Source organism: Barbus barbus (genome assembly GCF_936440315.1).
Source record: "Barbus barbus genome assembly, chromosome: 31".
NCBI lineage: Eukaryota > Metazoa > Chordata > Actinopteri > Cypriniformes > Cyprinidae > Barbus > Barbus barbus.
The window spans coordinates 16,548,955-16,554,954 of NC_136759.1; positions in this window are offsets into that span (position 1 = coordinate 16,548,955).

Here is a 6,000-nt window from a genome sequence, read left to right on the forward strand (position 1 = left end):
CAATTATGAAATATAAACTATAAAAATATTTTTAATTCATGTGACAGTTGCATTGTGAGATGACTCAACTTTCAAATTGAATCTCATATTTTTTCCACAACAAATCAACTTGTAAGTGAATCAAAGATTAGTAGTCTTAACTGGGTTTAAAGCTTTAAGACTACTGTAATGTCAAATTTTATTAAATGTGTCAGTTTAAGTTCAAATCAAATACACTTGATGACTAAAAAATTACTTTGTTTTCATGAAGAATTTGACCAAACTGAGGATTATGCCAATTGATTGTCTAGGGGAAATACAAACCAAAGACTTATTTTTGTACATGTATGGTTGTCCAGATACCTCCACAAAAAACCCATTGGGAAGCATAAAACAGCACTCCTCATTCATTTCACTGTATAAGTATCACCTTCAAAACAAGATATAATTTGCTTTGTGGCGTCCGCCAAGTGAAGACACATAATTTTATTGTTTCTGAGGGGACAGGTCAACTGAAATGAAGTAACGGTCAGCTGAACTGAAAACCACTGAACCCAAGACTATTGCTTTCAGTCACAAAATGACCCACAGGAAATGACTGGAGCCTTTTGTGAAAGTAAACAGAGGGCTTGCATCCTTCCTCTGTCTATCTCTGAACTGGACGTGACGGCTCAGCGTGAGAGCAATGTTCTGTCTGTGGCTCAGCTGAGGCGACAGCTCCACACCTGTTACTGAGGCAAACGGGAACAGGGAGGTGCTGTGTGGCTTGCGATCTGTTCCCACAGCTGGTGGCAGTAACATTGTTTGAGTCCCTTCATTTTCCTTCCTTGTAAATAGATGCCGGAAATGTTTAAGCACTTAAGGGCAAAGCACATTTTTACCAACTAAACAGCATGCCTGGACATTATTAAAACAGTTTGTATAGAGGGATATTCTGGCTTAAGTTAAGATCAGCTGGCAGAATTTGGGGTGTAATAGTCATTACCACAAATTAAAAAAAAAAAAAATCAATCTGTGCACCGCTTTTAAAAGGTCACAGTGAAGCACTTAAGCCCAAAGTTTTTTTTAACGCGTACACTAGGGTATACATACAGTGTGCATGATGAAAATTTAATCATCAGCACAGTACACGCATACTGTATGCAGCCAGATTTGTCTTATATGCAATATGCACCTTGTTTGTTTTGCACTAATTCGTTTGTCCACAAGGTGGCAACACTGAGTCGACATATTGTTGCACAGTTAAAAAAGAAACCTATGAGATGGAACAACAACAAACTACCAAAAGATGGCAAAAATAACAGACGTCAGCACTGATTTAGATGAGATGGTCAAGAGATCTGAGATCCACTCAAAAGAGTACGAAGGCAATTTCAACGCTCATAACTTCTGGAGAAAAATAGCGTGGACACTGGGCAGAACACCATTTTTCACATGGCCTGCACCTGGTTTCATGCATGCTATCAAATACTAAACATTGTTTTCGTAAAAATACTTTGGCTTTACATAGAAGTGAATGGGGCCTATTTTTGAAGCATTAGAAAAATGTGAAGCTTATAATTTTATAAAAGCATTTACAATAAAAGGATGGTTCACCCAAAAATGAAAATTGGCTCATTAATTACCCTTATGTCGTTCCAAACCCATAAGACCTTCATTCATCTTTGGAGCACAAATTAACATTTTTGATGAAAACCAAAGGCATTGTTGTACTCTCGTAAACCCGCATCAAAGACTGACATGGAAGGAAGAAATTGTTGAATAAAGTCATTATTTTTGTTTTCCTTGAGCACAAAAATTATTCTCGTGGCTTCATAAAATTAAGGTTGAACCACTGATGTCACATGGACTATTCTAACGATGTCTAAAGAGGGTCAGAAAGCTCTCGGATTTAATCAAAAATACCTTCATTTGTGTTCCGAAGATAAATGAAGATCTTATGGGTTTGGAACCACATGAGGGTTAGTAATTACTGACAGAATTTTCATTTTTGGGTGAACTATCCCTTTAATTATATTGTTAAAACTTGTGTATTAGCCGTTATGTTGTCATTGCAACAAAGTCATTAAACTGATTATTACTTTACACAGAAAACGTTAGTACACATTTTCACACATGGTATCACACATTGTTTACATTTTTTGGCTGTAATATAGAAACAATAAGTATTTTGGCATTTACAGATCTGACCCCATCTGTCAGCACCGATAGCCTCGTGGGACGCGCATCGACATACAGCGCTGTTGCGCTTTGGGCATCCCGAGTTCAAGTCCTGGCTCTAGGACCTTTCCCGATCCCATCCCTCTCCTACATCGCTTCCTGTTCAAATTAAAAGCAAAAACGCAAAAAAAATTTAATCTAAAAACAGATATCTGACCCCATTTTCTTCCATTGTACAAGCCTCACCATAACCCAGATGTTTGCTTTAAAAAATAAATCAGAAGATGGACAAGTGGAAATTAACTCTACATTACACCACAAATGCTGTCAACCAAAGTTGATTTGCAGTGAATCTGGACTATTGCTTTAAAAACATTTAGCCCAATGTTCAAAAGGATACACCAGGCATCTTTGGTGGGCTCTAATGTTTCACTTCTCCTATTTGTCCACCAATAATCCTGAAAGCCTTGTTTTGTAAGGGCAGCTGTGGGGAAGCCTGTATGGCCACCCAGAGTTCTACAAGACCTGTGCCAATTATCTTCGGTGTTGTTCAATCCAGATCTCCACCCTCAAGATGTTCATCCATAAGCAGACATTTCCACAGCCTATACTCTTTACCAGACTTGACTGAAGTAGCTATTTTTGGTGTTTGATAGGCTGCCCACTAAAAAGCCTGATCCTTCGACTCTACATCCGATATATTCTCAGAAAATAATTCTCAGTGAATGATGTCATATCCTCTAACAAATAATTAAACTGTACAGGAAGACTCTGTGGGAGAATATCTGACTGTATGAGAACTGCGTTTTGATTGTTTGGCAGGCAACCGTTTTCTTTCTAAGTGTTTCTTACAGAGTACATCTTCATTTGGATCCAGATCTTGAAAGCTAAAACACTTCAAAATATGCAACATAACAGAAATGTACTTTCACTTTCTCTCACTCAACATTAAAATTTGAGCAAGAGTGAGAGGAAAGGGAAAGTTTTTATGTTTCTTTAACATTTCTTACAGCTCATTGCTGAGCATGTTATCCCCCACCATCTTGGAAACAACGTCAAATGGCACTTCTTATTGAAGTCTGTGCTACCCACGTATCCAGAGCTGTGTAGATTACTCACAAATTGTAGTCTGTTACTCATTCATAACAATTACATGACAAAAATTGTAGTCAGTAACATAATCCATTACATTACACATTTTAAGCAATATAATCAGACTACTTTGATTACTTGTAATTACTTTTGACCCAACTCATTTATCACATTGATTTAAATAGGACAATACTGCAACTAATATAAAAATTCAAATAGTAAAATAATATATTCTATTTTTTAACAACATGAAGTGCATTAAACATTACATTAAGGCTTCACAAAAAAAAAAAAATATATATATATATATATATATATATATATATATATATATATATATATATATAAAATAAAAAAAATATAAAAACTAAAAATATATATAAAAAGTGGGGTTTGTGAGTTTAATGAAAAGCTAATAAATCTCTTTAAAAAAGTCAAATTAAAATAATTGTAAAACAACAAACACTTTCTAAAATAATTCAAGTTTATTCATCTAACCTGCATCTCATGTAACCATTAACCAATATCAATAACGCACTCTATCTTTGCTTTATTTACAATTTCAAAAATCATAAAAAATATTAATAAATACTATAAATAGTATATAACACTAACCTAAAATGAACAGATACGTTCTTTCTGAGAGAGCCTCAAACACCAAACATGGGAACGATTGCTGATCAGGTTTAACTCCAAAGACATTCCAGTTCAGACTATCAGCAGCTGTGCCATTTTTTCTTCAACAGCGGAGTGAAAAAGTTCAGATGAAAAATGCATTCAAGAGACTTTGACCTTCTGTGTGTCACTGATTCACAACAAAACACTTCATCATGCTCCTTGTGATGTTACAGACCCAGACGGTGTCTCCGAGGAATTGAATGCAAATAGCTATGGACACAGCCTAACTAATAAAACAGAACAACCCACCCAGCACAAACTCTGTCACAGACCAGCCAGGCTCATTCACCTCCCAATCACAATGCACTCCTTCACCTGAGTATTAATTGCACACACCTGCACTTCATCAGCTCCCTCATCAGCCTGCACATAAAAGCACACACCTCACACCAGCTCATTGTCCGATCTTGTTTCCTTACGAAGTGGACTGATGCTACTACAGCTACTAACTTGTGTACTTCGCTTGATCTCCTACTTACCCTGTCTCATCTCCAGCGTGTTCTTCACAGCTCTACTCCATTGTCTGTGTCTCCAAGGATCTCCACAGTTCCTGTGAAAGCAAAGGATATTCCATTATCGCCCTCATCATACTACTATACCTGTTCATTGCACTTGTTACTCACCTCCATCAGCAAACCGCTGACTCCACCGAATGCAATAAAACTCACCTGTTGTATTCTAACCATCTGTCTAAGTCTGCTTCTCTAACAAACTCTTAATTTGTGCTGTTAAATAAAGAATTAATTTAATCCCTTCAGAGCAACAGCGTGTGAAGCTGTCAAGATATTTCACACACAAAGAGGTTTTGAAAGCTTATCGGTCTTAAACATGTTCTTATGCAACACACAAAGCTTATTTCTCCAAGTCAACATATAACACATCTTTGTAAATTAAAATGCTATTTACATGTTTGAAACCGTCCCAAACATTCCTTCCTCCTGATTTTATCATGCAAAAACACAATGGTGCTTATGTAGAGAGGGAAGGAGAGCGAAAGTGAGGTTTCTGATGACATTAAACAACTTTTCTCATGCCTGACATCAAACCCGAAGCCTCTCCCTTCTCCATAAGATCACTCATTTTTGTGTAGCACAAGCCTGTAATTCTTATTGAACCATAAATACGATTCATTGCTTTTAAAGTCTGCCACACACATACTTGGCCGTCATAAAGGCTACCGCACACATTTTACCTAACTGGTATTCTGGACTGAGATCGTAACAATAGATACAACTGAGAAAAACCTTACAGCTGCGGTCTGGAAACATTTAGCCAACAGTTAGTTTTATGCTGGCAATGTGTCATCTGAGACAATGCAGAGGCTCCCATCAGTTCTGTGCGCGGTTGTGTTTACTTGGGCAAGTCTTACATTCAGCAATCGGTTGTACGGCCAAAAAGTTTACAGAAATTATGGTTGAATGCCATATTTTTTACCTACCACAACATCTTTTTCCAAAAGGAGAATCTTCAGGCATCAATTAGATGATATGCCAGTGTTTTCCAAATAAATCCTTTTCTCTTGCATGGGTCAGGTGTGCTTTAGCCCAGACTGTCTTGGTTAATCAAGAACATAATTGATTGGATGATTTAGCCTTGCCAACACTGAAACAACAACATTCATAAGCAGGTGGACGCATTGGGAAAATCAAATCACATTAGATCTCTAATTTCTCTTATCAGACTTGCATTGTGAACCTCAGAACTAAAACACCACCACATCTGCACCCCTTACAGAAAACCTGGTTTAGTAGTTTAAAACTGTAACTGGTTTTGAAAACATTTATGCCATTTTTAAGAAAGGTTTAATTTTAATGACTGTCAAAATATCGTGTGGTGTAACCTTTAAGTAAAAGGTTATACATGTTTGACTCATACCATGATTTGTGAGTTTTCATTTCAAAATTATTTTTAAATATATTTTCAAAAGTAAAAAGTGTGTGTGGGGGGACAGTAGTAATGAAGGACAGTGTAGGACAGTGGACAGTGTAATGAAAGGAAGCAAAGTGGGAGAGGGGAGGTGGGATCGGGAAAGGTCCAAGAGTTGGGATTCGAACTCGGGATGCCCATAGCGCTGTATCTGATATTTTAAGA